Raw genomic sequence first — 15,342 nt, 5'->3', positions numbered from 1 at the left:
AAAAGATAAATAAAATGTGTGAGGTGTTATAAAAAAAAGTGTTTTGTATTTTGTATATGTGTGGATGCAAAATGTGTGCAATATGTAAAAAAAGTGTAAGTAAATGTACAGGCTTACCAATCCAACAATCTGACCTAACTAACTTAATGAAATGCTTCTCTCTCACTACTCTTACCACTAATCTCTCTACTTACTGTAGTGTGCTGTAGCTCCAAGAACCAACCAAACACACTAAAGAAAATGGCTGCTGCGCATGGGTTTATGTATGAATTTTGAATGGCGTAATTACGTGTCGCATCTTTTAGAATTGGCCGTTGTTTTTTACGATTCGTAGGCTAATTTGCATAAAACTACACTTTATTGAGACATTACGTGATTAAAATACTGGCGTAAGTACTTGCGACAACTAAAATGTCTATTTGCGCACATTTTTTTGATCGCAGGTTTTTCCTACTTATGCCAGTTTAGCATCTGATGGCGCAGTATATTGGATAGGTCAAGTTGCGAGGTGAAATTACGGGCGGCACGGGTTCCCTCGCTTGCGCCGAAAACTACGACCTATATCGGATCGCGCCCCTGATCTGCACTGTCGGATCAGGTCTGCAAGACCTTTGATACATAGGCCTCTAAGGATGGACACACTTTAAGAAGATTTTCTTTTTACCACCACTAGACACTTACTGTAACTGGACATTATTCCTAGGACTGCCCATTTGGACTTATCCTTTTTAATTGTATTATTGATTAATTAATAAATTATGTTTTTAACCTAAAGTTTAAGTTAAATTCTATTTTTAGGTTATTATTTATATGCTCTTGCTATAATTTTTTTCCATTTTTATATCACTTGTATTAATTTAAGTTCAGTTGGCAGTTTCTTTATTGTAAATCAGATAAGATCTGTATAGGTTGAACATAATGGGTTTTTGTCTTCGTTTAATGTCATCTACTATGTTATTATGTTTAATAAAATCACTAAACTGAGCATTTATTGTGGTGAGTTCTCCAGCCATTTTTTAAAAAAAACTTACCTTTTGTTCATAGCAAGCGTGGAACACCGGAGCAGCGATTCCCCCACCTCCAGGTTGTCTCTTCTTTCGTCAGAAGTTACGTATCCGGCTTCCTCCAAAAACGGCTCCCCCCCCAAGAGCAAACATTGCCTGAGGCCACACAGTAATTAGAGGAAGCCAGATTCGTCGTTTCTGAAGTAAGAAGAGACGTCCTGGGGGCGGAGGAATCACTGCTCCGGTGTTCCACGCTTGCTAGGAATAAAAGGTAAGTATTTTAAAGAAAACGGCTTCAATGTAAACTTCCATGAATAAAAGTGCCCCTGTTTTTAATAGTATTTTTAAAACAGGTACAAAAAAGAGAGAGAAGTTTGACAGTACCCAGCACTCACAAAACACTATATAGTAACAGTATGCATTGAAAACCGGATTGTGTCCAGAACTGGTTATTAAAACGTAACTTTTACTAATGATAGAATAACATAAAAAAGGTTGGTAAATAGTACCAAATGTATAACATAAATATGTGAGACATACATTTAAAACTTAGATTAAGAAACAGATCAGGACTGTGTGTGTGAGACTTCAAAAACAGAATTACTTCCCTGGGTAATAGTTCAAATACACCGTAACCCTCAGGGCTCAGAGAATAAACGGATTGCTCTAAAGCTAATCTAAAAAGGGGATTGACCCCAACAACATTACCTAATCTGAGCAATACTGGTACCTAGAGCAGGAGAGGAAATGGTTTATAAATGACTGATTAAGGAAGGCAATTGCCACATCAATATAAGCTTAGAAAAGTCCCAGGTTAACACAAATTAGCAAGTCTCATGCACACAGACAAGGCCTGATGTACAGTTCGCCGCTAGCACGGCTTTCTCAGAGGCTAATTTTTAAAACAGGGCTTTCATTCGTGAAAGTTAACATTCACTTTAAAGATGTTTTAAATGTTTTATTCTTTTCAATGTGTGTATAAAATATGATCTTGAGTCAATTGTCTGCAATATAGAGACAATAAAGTAGCATCTTTACTTAGTGTATAAAATGGACATTAAAAATATAAACCATAAAGTTTCCCATAACTTTTGAAATCAGGAAAGTGTTGCTGTTAACTTAAGAGGCCTTTGCAAGTTTTCTAGTCTTACTATAATTGATCTTGCATGCAGTATGACGTGCATCTGGCAATTTGTTATATACAACACAATTTATGCTTACCTGATAAATTTATTTCTCTTGTGGTGTATCCAGTCCACGGATCATCCATTACTTGTGGGATATTCTCATTCCCAACAGAAAGTTGCAAGAGGACACCCACAGCAGAGCTGTAACATAGCTCCTCCCCTAACTGTCATAGCCAGTCATTCGACCGAAAACAAGCCGAGAAAGGAGGAACCTTAGGGTGCAGTGGTTACTGTAGTTTAAATTTAAAAATTACCTGCCTTAAAATGACAGGGCGGGCCTTGGACTGGATACACCACAAGAGAAATAAATTTATCAGGTAAGCATAAATTGTGTTTTCTCTTGTAAGGTGTATCCAGTCCACGGATCATCCGTTACTTGTGGGATAGCAATACCAAAGCTAAAGTACACGGATGAAGGGAGGGACAAGTCAGGAACTTAAATGGAAGGAACCACTGCCCGTAAAACCTTTCTCCCAAATATAGCCTCCGAAGAGGCAAAAGTATCAAATTTGTAAAATTTTGAAAAAATATGTAGCAGAGACCAAGTCGTCGCCTTGCAAATCTGATCAAAAGAAGCATCATTTTTAAAGGCCCAAGTGGAAGCCACGGCTCTAGTGGAATGAGCTGTAATCCTTTCAGGAGGCTGCTGTCCAGCAGTCTCATAGGCTAAGCGGATTAAGCTTCTTAGTCAAAAAGAAAAAGAGGTTGCCGAAGCCTTTTGACCTCTCCTCTGTCCAGAGTAGACAACAAACAAAGCAGATGTTTGACAAAAATCTTTAGTAGCTTGTAAGTAAAACTTTAAAGCACGGACCACGTCCAAATTGTGTAACACAAGGATGGAACAACAATCTCTTGATTGATATTCTTGTTAGATACCACCTTAGGTAAGAACCCAGGTTTGGTACGCAGGACTACCTTATCCGTATGAAAAATCAGATAAGGAGAATCACATTGTAAGGCAGATAGCTCAGAGACTCTACGAGCCGAGGAAATAGCTACCAAAAAAAGAACTTTCCAAGATAAAAGCTTGATATCTATGGAATGAAGAGGTTCAAACGGAACTCCTTGAAGAACCTTAAGAACCAAGTTTAAGCTCCATGGTGGAGCAACAGGTTTAAACACAGGCTTGATTCTAACTAAAGCCTGACAAAATGCCTGAATGTCTGGAACATCTGCCAGATGCTTAACTAGCTGACAATCCTTTTTCCAAACCTTCTTGGAGAAAAGATAATATCCTAGCAATCCTGACCTTTCTCCATGAGTAACCCTTGGATTCACACCAATAAAGATATCTATGCCTTACCTTATGGTAAATTTTCCTGGTGACAGGCTTTCGTGCCTGTCTTAAGGTATCAATAACTCACTCTGGAGAAGCCACGCTTTGATAAAATCAAGCGTTCAATCTCCAGGCAGTCAGCCTCAGAGAAATTAGATTTGGATGGTTGAAAGGACCCTGAAGTAGAAGGTCCTGTTTCAGAGGCAGAGACCATGGTGGAAAGGATGACATGTCCACTAGATCTGCATACCAGGTCCTGCGTGGCCACGCAGGTGCTATCAGAATCACCGATGATCTCTCCTGCTTGATCTTGGCAATCAGTCGAGGGAGCAGAGGAAACGGTGGAAACACATAAGCCAGGTTGAAAGACCAGGGCACTGCTAGAGCATCTATCAGTGTCGCCTTGGGATCCCTGGACCTGGATCCGTAACAAGGAAGTTTGGCGTTCTGTCGAGACGCCATGAGATCCAGTTCTGGTTTGCCCCAACGATGAATCAGTTGTGCAAATGCCTCCGGATGGAGTTCCCACTCTCCCAGATGAAAAGTCTGACGACTTAGAAAATCCGCCTCCCAGTGCTCTACACCTGGGATATGGATAGCTGATAGGTGGCAAGAGTGAATCTCTGCCCAGCGAATTATTTTTGAAACTTCTAACATCTCTAGGGAACTTCTCGTTCCCCCTTGATGGTTGATGTAAGTTACAGTCATGATGTTGTCCGACTGAAATCTGATGTACCTCAGAGTTGCTAACTGAGGCCAAGCCTGAAGAGCCTTGAATATCGCTCTTAGTTCCAGAATATTTAATGGAAGGAGAGACTCCTCCTGAGTCCACGATCCCTGAGCATTCAGGGAGTTCCAGACTGCACCCCAACCTAGAAGGCTGGCATCTGTCGTAACAATTGTCCAATCTGGCCTGCGAAAGGTCATACCTTTGGACAGATGGACCCGAGATAGCTACCAGAGAAGAGAATCCCGGTCTCTTGGTCCAGATTCAGTTGAGGGGACAAATCTGTGTAATTCCCGCTCCACTGACTGAGCATGCATAGTTGCAGCAGTCTGAGATGTAAGCGTGCAAACGGCACTATGTCCATTGCCGCTACCATTAAGCCGATTACTTCCATACACTGAACCACCGAAGGGCGCGGAATGGAATGAAGAACCCGGCAGGAATTTAGAAGCTTTGATAACCTGGACTCCGTCAGGTGAATTTTCATTTCTACAGAATCTATCAGAGTCCCTAGAAATGAAACTCTTGTGAGTGGGGATAGAGAACTCTTTTCCTCGTTCACTTTCCACCCATGCGAACACAGAAATGCCAGTACAACGTCCGTATGAGACTTGGCAATTTGGAAGTTTGACGCCTGTATCAGGATGTCGTCTAAATAAGGGGCTACTGCTATGCCCCGCGGCCTTAGGACCACCATAAGTGACCCTAGAACCTTTGTAAAGATTCTTGGGGCTGTAGCTAATCCCAAGGGAAGAGCTACAACTGGTAATTTCTGTCTTAAAAGGCAAACCTGAGAAACCGATGATGATCTTTGTGTATCGGAATGTGAAGATAAGCATCATTTAGATCCACTGTAGTCATATATTGACCCTCCTGGATCAGTGGTAGGATGGTATGAATAGTTTCCATCTTGAACGACGGAACTTTGAGGAATTTGTTTAAGATCTTTAGATCCAAAATTGGTTTGAAGGTTCCCTCTTTTTTGGGAACCACAAACAGATTTGAGTAAAAACCCTGTCCCTGTTCGTCCTTTGGAACTGGATGGATAACTCCTATAACTAGGAGGACTCGTACACAATGTAAGAATGCCTCTCTCTTTATCTGGTGTGCAGATAATTGTGAAAGGTGAAATCTCCCTTTTGGGGGGGAAGCTTTGAAGTCCAGAAGATATCCCTGGGATATAATTTCCAACGCCCAGGGATCCTGAACATCTCTTGCCCATGCCTGGGCAAAGAGTGAAAGTCTGCCCCCTACTAGATCCGTTCCCGGATAGGGGGCCGTTCCTTCATGCTGTCTTAGAGGCAGCAGCAGGCTTCTTTACCTGCTTACCTTTTTTCCATGTCAGGTTTGGTCTCCAGACCGTCTTGGATTGAGCAAAAGTTCCCTCTTGTTTATTATTAGAGGAAGTTGATGCCGCACCTGCCTTGAAGTTTTGAAAGGCACGAAAATTAGACTGTTTGGCCCTAGATTTGGACCTGTCTTGAGGAAGGGCATGACCTTTTCCTCCAGTGATATCAGCAATAATCTCCTTCAACCAGGCCCGAATAGGGTCTGCCCCTTGAAGGGAATGTTAAGTAGCTTAGATTTTGAAGTAACGTCAGCTGACCATGATCTAAGCCATAGCGCTCTGCGCGCCTGTATAGCAAAACCAGAATTCTTAGCCATTAGTTTAGTCAAATGAACAATGGCATCAGAAAAAAAGAATTGGCTAGCTTAAGTGCTCTAAGTTTGCCAAGTATGTCATCCAATGGAGTCGCTACCTGTAAAGCCTCTTCCAGAGACTCAAACCAGTACGCCGCAGCAGCAGTGACAGGGGCAATGCATGCAAGGGGCTGTAGGATAAAACCTTGTTGAATAAATATTTTCTTAAGGTAACCTCTAATTTTTTATCCATTGGATCTAAAAAAAAAAAAACTGTCCTCGACAGGGATAGTAGTATGCTTTACTAGCGTCTATTGGAAACATTTTTCTAAAAATAGGAGGGGAAGAGAACGGCACACCTGGTCTATTCCATTCCTTATTAATAATTTCTGTAAACCTTTTAGGTATTTGGAAAAACATCAGTACACACCGGCACTGCAAAGTATTTATCCAGTCTAGACAATTTCTCTGGCACTGCAATGGTATCACAGTCATTCAGAGCAGCTAAAACCTCCCTAAGCAACACGCGGAGGTGTTCAAGCTTAAATTTAAATGTAGAAATATTAGAATCAGGTATCTTTCCTGAGTCATTAACATCACCCACTGACTGAAGCTCTCTTTCCTCAGCTTCTGCATATTGTGAGGCAGTATCAGACATGGTTCTTAAAGCGTCAGTATGCTCTGCATTTTGTCTCACCCCAGAGCTATCTCACTTACCTCTAAGTTCAGGTAGTCTGGCTAATACCGCTGACAGTGTATTATCCATGACTGCCGCCATGTCTTGTAAAGTAAACGCTATGGGCGCCCTAGATGTACTTGGCGCCATTTGAGCGTGAGTTCCTTAAGCGGGAGTCAAAGGGTCTGACACGTGGGGAAAGTTAGTCGGCATAACTTCCCCCTCATCAGATTCCTCTGGTGATACATTTTTTAAAGACAGAAAATGATCTTTATTGCATAAAATGACATCAGTACATTTGGTACACATTCTAAGAGGGGGTTCCACCATGGCTTTTAAACATAATAAACAAGGAGTTTCTTCTATGTCAGACATGTTTATACAGAATAGCAATGAGACTAGCAAGCTTGGAAAACACTTTAAATCAAGTTAACAAGCAAATATAAAAAACGGTACTGTGCCTTTAAGAGAAACAAATTTTGTCAGAATTTGAAAAACAGTGAAAAAATGCAGTAAATCAAACAAATTTTTTACAGTGTGTATAATAGGCTAACAGAGCATTGCACCCACTTGCAAATGGATGATTAACCCCTTAGTTCAAAAAAACGGATCAAAAAAATGAAATAGACGTTTTTTAACAGTCACAACCAACTGCCACAGCAAGCTGTGGCCCTCCCTTCCCCAATAAACGACTTTGGAAAGCCTTTGGGCCCTTTAGAGATGTCCTATAGCATTCAGAGGGCTTTTGAGGGAAGCTGGATGTCACAGTTTGTAATTTTAACTGCACCAACTGTAACTTTTATACTACAACAGTGGAAATTGTTTCTAGTCAAAATAAAGCCAGCCATGTGGAAAAAACTAGGCCCCAATAAAGTTTTATCACCAAAGCATATATAAAAACGATTAAACATGCCAGAAAACGTTTTATATTGTAAATATCATAAGGGTATTACCCCTGGGAGTAAGCATGATACCAGTTGTTATTAAATCACGGTATCAGCAGCATTTTCTAGTGTTTTCCATCTCTAGAAAAAATTATAACTGCACTTACCTGATAGCAGAATAAACTGCACGCCATTCTCTCGCTGAAGTTACCTCATCTGTGTAATCCCCTCAGACATATGTGAGAACAGCAATGGATCTTAGTTACAACCTGCTAAGATCATAGAAACCTCAGGCAGATTCTTCTTCTATTTACTGCCTGAGATAAAATAGCACAACTCCGGTACTATTTAAAAATAACAAACTTTTGATTGAAGAAAATAAAATAGCTATATTTAACCACTCTCTCCTACAACGTCCTTGCTTGTTGAGAGTTGCAAGAGAATGACTGGCTATGACAGTTAGGGGAGGAACTATGTTACAGCTCTGCTGTGGGTGTCCTCTTGCAACTTCCTGTTGGGAATGAGAATATCCCACAAGTAATGGATGATCCGTGGACTGGATACACCTTACAAGAGAAATGAATGTCAAATGTGTCCGCAGGTAGCGGAATTCTAGTCTTTCAGCAACAGATTTATTTGTGTGAAGTTGCAACCCTCTGTGAGGGTTTGCTGCATTGATTTTCTCAGTTAAAGTAAGCTTTTCTGTTTTAGTAAAGAGTTAGTGAAACAAGGGAGTTTGGGCAAACAATGGATTGGAGTAACCAAGCGGAAATATAATTATTTTATATGTTTATGTTAAACCTTTCAGTAATAATGTGGGATTATATGCCTGTGGCAAGTGTGAGCATATTGTCTCATTCTGGAGGAACGAATTGCAACTGCATGAAATTCAGACAATTGAATGGGAAATTGATATGACTGAGCTGATTGTTCATGTTTCTAGCAATGGAAATGGAGAGGATTCATATGGGGAGTCTCCAGTAAGTAACTGGGTCACGGTTAGAAGGGAAAGTCAAAGTAAGTGGAAAAGACAGGCCAGTTCTGAGCTAGTACACCCCAACAGATTTGCCAGATTGAGTGAAGAAGTTGGGGATATCAGTAAGGAGTAGCAATGTCAGAGAGGGCTGCTCTGCCTAGTATAGTAAACAGTCCTTCAGTCATGGAAGAGGAGCATACTATAGTGAACAGTCCTTCGGTTATGGAAGAGGAGCATACAAGCCTGGGCCTGAGGCAGATGTTGGTTGTAGGAGACTCTATTATTAGGAAGGTTGATAGGGTAATTTATCACCCATTTCCCTTAAAAAGAACAGTTTGCTGTCTTCCAGAGGCTTGTGTTAGGCATATTGTTGAGCGTATGGATAGATTGTTAGAGGGATCTGGGTCTGATCCTGCAGCCATGGTGCATATTGGCACTAATGAAGGAATCAGTGGGAGATGGAGTGTCCTAACAAAATGACTTCAGGGATTTAGGTAGGAAACTTAAAGCAATGACCTGCAAGGTAATATTTTTTTTAGATATTAACAGTGCTATGTGCTAACTTAGTAAGGCAGAAGGAGCTAAGGTCAGTTAAATCATGGTTAAAAACATGGTGTAAAAATGAGGGGTTTGACTTTTTAAAACACTGGGCTGACTTTACACTTGGGTACAATTTGTATAGTAAGGATAAATTGCACCTGAATGACATGGGTGCAGGTGTGTTGGGGGAGAAGATGGTAGCTCGCTTAGAGAATATTTTAAACTAGGCAAAGGGGGGGGGGGGGGTCAGTCCAAGAATAATAGAATATGTTTCACACCTAGAATATCTCAAGGAAGAGATGAATTAGGAAATGTCACATTAGAAAGTTTGCAGGAAAGTGCACCAAGTAGCAGCAGAAAGCACATGAAAATTAAATGTATGACAACAAATGCAATAAGCATGATGGGTAAAATGAGGGACCATGAGCTCTTAGTTGCAGAAGAGGACTATGATATTATCAGTATAACTGAAACTTGGTGGGATGCTTCACATGACTGGGCGGTTAACTTAGAGGGTTATACTTAATTTATGAGGGATAGGAATAATTAAAGGGGTGGAGAAATCGGCATGTATATTAAACATAACCTTAAACCTACAATAAGGGAAGATATTTATGAGGATACAGGTAATAATGTAGAGACCCTGTGGGTTAAAATAATGAGTGAGGAAAAAATACCTAAAAAATATTACTAGGAGCATGCTAAAAGCCCCCCAACATTAGGGACATGGAGGAAACTCAACTACTAATTCAAATAGGAAAGGCTGCTAATAATAAAAGTGTTGTAATTAGGTGAAATTTTAACTATACTGACATAAAATGGGCCAATGAAACCAGTAATTCAGCTAAGGGAGATAGATTTTTAAATGTTCCCATGGATAACTTCTTGTCATAATTAATAGAATAAAGATATATTGAATTTAGTCATATCAAACAATACAGATATAATATGAAACATAGAAGTCAAAGAACATTTGGGTAACAGTGATCATACCATGGTCACATTTGAAATAACTTTCCATAAAAAGTCTTAAAGGTTTAACTAAGACTTTTAATTTTAAGAAAGCATAATTCAATGATTTAAGGAAATCATTAAATAACATAAATTGGGACAAAGTATTCTCTAATAAAAATACTCAGGATAAATAGAAAACATTTAAAACTTTGTTAAATAAATATACATTTCAATACATACCATATGGTTATAAAAGTAAAATAAATAAATCCAAGCCAATGTGGCTAAATAAAAATGTGTTAAGAGAAATTACGAAAAAACGTAGGGCATTTAAATTATATCGAAAAAAGAAAAAGTCCCAAATGCTCATCAATAGTAATACAAGTGCTGAAAAAAACAATATGTAAAAGAATAAACTTTTTAGATGTCCATAAAAAAGGCAAGAGCCTCCCATCCCCAGGAAATAGTGGACACCTTTGCAAACTTCTATGGCAAGCTTTACGACGGGGAAAAGGTGACCCACAACATAGAAACAATGACTCAAACTGAGAAATTTCTGGGTGACTGCAAACTGATTTCGCTCACGACAGAACAAAAAAGTGCCCTTAACGCTCCGATATCTCCAGAGGAGATTTTAAGAGCTATTAAAGACTTGAAACCGGGGAAGGCGGCTGGCCCAGACGGTTTTCCAGGGGAATATTATAAACTTTTCAAAAGCACACTTGTTCCTCACTTGACTAAATTCTGTAACTTCATCCTGGAAGGCAATCCCATCCCTCAGGAGTTATTAGACGCAAAAATAGTGGTGATCCCCAAACCAGATAAAGACCATAAAAAATGCCAGAATTATCGGCCTATTTCTTTAATCAACCAGGACCTTAAGATTTTTACTAAAGTCTTGGCCGGTCGCCTTAAACCAATCATGCCACACTTGGTTCACCCTGATCAAGTGGGGTTTATACAGAATAGGGAAGCCCCGGATAATATAAGACGAGTAATCCATCATTTAGAAAGCACACAGACGCCTTCTCTGGTCCTATCGCTGGATGCGGAGAAGGCGTTTGATAGAATAGATTGGAAATATATGCTTACGGTCATGAGGGAGATGGGCTTTGATGACACTTTTGTGACTGCTTTACAGGCAATATACTCAAATCCGCGGGCCCAGGTTACTTCGGGGGGATATAGGTCCAGACTCTTTCCCATACTAAATGGGACAAGACAGGGGTGTCCGCTATCGCCCTTACTATTCGCTCTTTGTATTGAGCCGCTGGCGGCCAAAATTCGAGCTCACCCAGACATATCAGGAATTCGGGTAGCCCAAACTGACTACAAAATATCTTTATTTGCGGACGACATACTACTCACTATTACTAAACCGCTTATATCACTCCCTAATTTGATTAAGACATTTCAAGCATATCGGGATATAAAATAAATATGGAGAAAAGTGAACTCCTGCCGGTGGCCATCCCCCTACATACACGAAAAATAATTGAACTTAACTTTGAGTTTCGATGGGTTACCAAAACACTTAGATACTTGGGCATTAATCTCCCAGTTCAGACGCAATTTTTATATAAGTATAACTACACCCCACTCCTTAATCAGTTCAAAAAAGACCTTTTGAAGTGGCGATTATGCGGTTTCTCTTGGATGGGGAGAGTAGCATTAGTTAAAATGAACATGCTACCGCGAATTTTATATCTTTTTAGAGCCCTCCCCATTAAACTGGTCCAATCAGATATTATTAAAATACAGGCTGATATATTAGCTTTTATAAGGGGACCGAAATCGGCTAGAATAGCGAAACAGGTGGTCTGTAGAAGCAGAGCTGCGGGGGGAGTGGGTGCTCCGGATCTTCTGGAATATTACAGGGCTGCTAGAATAGCCCAAGACTCCTGTTTCATGAGGAGATCGGAGGAAGCTACCTGGGTGTTTTTGGAGATGGAGCTGGGAGGGTGGGAAGAAAGAGACTCAGTCTTATGGGACACGCATCCTACTCACTCAGTTAAGATACATACTAAGGCATACACTTCAGACCTGACTACAAAGATATGGATACAGACACTTAAGAGAGCAGACTTGTTTCCTAAATATTCTTTTCTGACCCCAATTAGATGTTTTTTAACGGGTGACTCTCGCATGCTGGTTGCCAAATGGGAAAACAAGGGACTCTACAGGGTGGCGGACGTAGTGAAGGGGGGACAGTTGCTTCCTTTTATCCAGCTGCAGTCCAAACTTGCGCCCATAAAACTTCATTGGTACCTTTATCTCCAATTGCGCCCCTCCCTGCATACCTTTCTTAAGGAATCAAAAAGTGGGCAACAAACGGTGTTAGAGACATGTGGCGCAAGCTTGACAAGGACCAAACACAATATTTCAAGAATATACATAACACTGCAGACACCCCCAAACAGAACCAAATCCTCGGTAATCAGGGCATGGGAGAAGGACCTGAATATACTTAAAGGAGTACAGGAATGGGAGGAAATGATCCAGGGAGCTGATAAGGGTTTAATTAGCATGGATCTAAAAGAAAACGTCACGAAGACTATATTTAGATGGTATCTTACCCCAATGAGGACAGCACATATGTATACAAACGGCAGTAACTTATGTTATAGAGGGTGCGGTGAACAAGGGTCATACAAACATATTTGGTGGGACTGTAGGGAGATACAGAGGACTTGGCAGAAACTCTCCACTCTTATTAGTCAGTTACTAGAGGAGGAGGTTACCCTTACTATTCAACAGGCGTTACTACATGAACACATAGATAAATTGCATAAATATATTAACACGTTCATTAGAATTCTGTGTACAGTGACACGGGTCTGCATTGCGAAGTATTGGAAGATAGGCTCCCCTCCATGGTCGGAAATACACAATAAAATTTGTTACACTTATACCATGTATGAATCTGCAGCAGACACTTTAAACACTAGGGCTTCATTTCAGAAAATATGGTACTATTGGATTAGTAATTTGACACCCCCCAAAAGGGAACATGTAACCCAATCTGATTCTTGAGCACCGAGTCCGAGCATCTTTTGAGGGCTTTGGGGGGCCGCTGGGAGTGGGAGAGCCCCCCCCCCACTTGCCCAGTGCCACCACTCATATCTGGTGTAACAGTAGTGTAAATTTAAAAAAAAAAACTTTTTGACTGTGAAACATCAGTCTGCTTGTGTAATCTAATTGCAGTTGCCTGCCTGCCAGCATGTGTGCCAGGCCCACTTGCCCAGTGCCACCACTCATATCTGGTGTAACAGTAGTGTAAATTTAAAAAAAAAACTTTTTCGACTGTGAAACATCAGTCTGCTAGTGTAATCTAATAGCAGTTGCCTGCCTGCCAGCGGGTGTGCCAGGCTCACAGCGTATACTGTGCCCACTTGCCCAGTGCCCCCACTCATATCTGGTGTAACAGTAGTGTAAATTTAAAAAAAAAACTTTTTGGACTGTGAGACATCAGTCTGCTTTTTTGTGTCAGGCTCACAGCTTATACTGGGCCCACATGCCCAGTGCCACCACTAATATCTTGTTTAATAGTAGTGTAAGTGTACATTTAAAAAAATAAAAACATTTTGGACTGTAAAACATCAGTCTGCTTTTTTGGGTCAGGCTCACAGCGTATACTGTGCCCATTTGCCCAGTGCCACCACTCATATCTTGTTTAATAGTAGTGTAAGTGTACATTTAAAAAAATAAAAACTTTTTGGACTCTGAAACATCAGTCTGTTTTTTGTGTCAGGCTCACAGCTTATACTGGGCCAACTTGCCCAGTGCCACCACTCATATCTTGTTTAATAGTAGTGTAAGTGTACATTTAAAAACAAAAAAAAACTTTTTTGACTGTGAAACATCAGTCTGCTTGTGTAATCTAATAGCAGTTGCCTGCCTGCCAGCGTGTGTGCCAGGCTCACAGCATATACTGTGCCCACTTACCTAGTGCCACCACTCATATCTATACAGTTGGATTTAGCAAAGGCATTTGATACAGTGCCACATGAGAGATTGATGTACACAATTAAGGGACTGGAAATAGCTGGAAATGTAAGCTCGTGGATAAATAACTGGATAAAAGACAGGGAGCAACGAGTAGTAGTAAATGGATCATACTCATACTGGACAAAAGTAATCAGTGGAGTGCCCCAGAGATCAGTATCTGTTCTTTTTAATATTTTTATTAATGATTTGAAGGATTAAATAGCAACATCTCTATTTTTGCAGATGATACAAAGTTATGTAAGGTCATTAGGTCAGAGCAGGATAAACTTGCGGTACAAGGGGATCTCGAAAAATTAGAAGTATGGGCAGGTACATGGAAAATTAGATTTAATACTGGAAAATGCAAGGTTCTAAATTTTGGAAATAAAAATAAGCAGGCAATCTATAATTTAAATGGGACTAGACTTAGCCAAACAGAGGGGGAAAGGAATTTGGGAGTAGTAAAATATAACAAGCTATAGATGGGCGCACATTGCAGGGCAGCGGCTTCTAAGGCTAATAAGATACCAGCATGTATTAAAAGAGGCAAGAGAGGAAAGCATAAGTCTGTCACTATATAAAGCCCTGGTAAGACCTCAGCTTGAGTATGGAGTGCAGTTCTGGGGACCAATCTCAAAAAAAGACTTTGCAGACTTAGAAAAAATTCAGAGAAGGGCCATACAGCTAATAAAGGGAACAGAGAATTTAAGCTATGAGGTGAGGTTAGCCAAACTGGGTTTATTTTCTCTAGAAAAAAGGCGCTTGAGTGGTGACTTGATTACTTTATATAAATTATTATTATTATTGGTTATTTGTGCCAACAGATTCCGCAACGCTATAAACATAGGCAGTATACAAGGTAACATTTATAGGGATCAAATGGGTAGAGGGTTGGACTGTATTGATGTCGCAAATAGTTCGCTGGCGAATAGTTCCCGGTGAACATAGCATGCTCACGTTCGCCGCGGCGGGCAAACATATGCAATGTTCGATCCGCCCCCTATTCATCATCATTGAGTAAACTTTGACCCTGTATCTCACAGTCTGCAGACACATTCCAGCCAATCAGCAGCAGACCCTCCCTCCCAGACCCTCCCAGCTCCTGGACAGCAGCCATTTTAGATTCATTCGGAAGCTGCATTGTTAGTGAGAGGAGGGACAGTGTAGCTGCTGCTGATTTAATAGGGAAATTGATAGCTAGGCTATTGTATTCAGTGTCCACTACAGTCCTGAAGGACTCATCTGATCTCTGCTGTAAGGACAGCACCCCAAAAAGCCCTTTTTAGGGCTAGAACATCATTTTTTTCCCTGTGTAATCTAATTGCAGTTGCCTGCCTGCCAAGCCACTTGCCCAGTGCCACCACTCATATCTGGTGTAACAGTAGTGTAAAGTAAAAAAAAACAAAAAAATTTTTTGACTGTGAATCATCGGTCTGCTAGTGTAATCTAATTGCAGTTGCCTGCCTGCCAGCGTGTGTGCCAGGCCCACT

Source organism: Bombina bombina, chromosome 2 (genome assembly GCF_027579735.1).
Source record: "Bombina bombina isolate aBomBom1 chromosome 2, aBomBom1.pri, whole genome shotgun sequence".
Taxonomy (NCBI): Eukaryota; Metazoa; Chordata; class Amphibia; order Anura; family Bombinatoridae; genus Bombina; species Bombina bombina.
Note: the sequence above shows the minus strand (reverse complement) of the source record.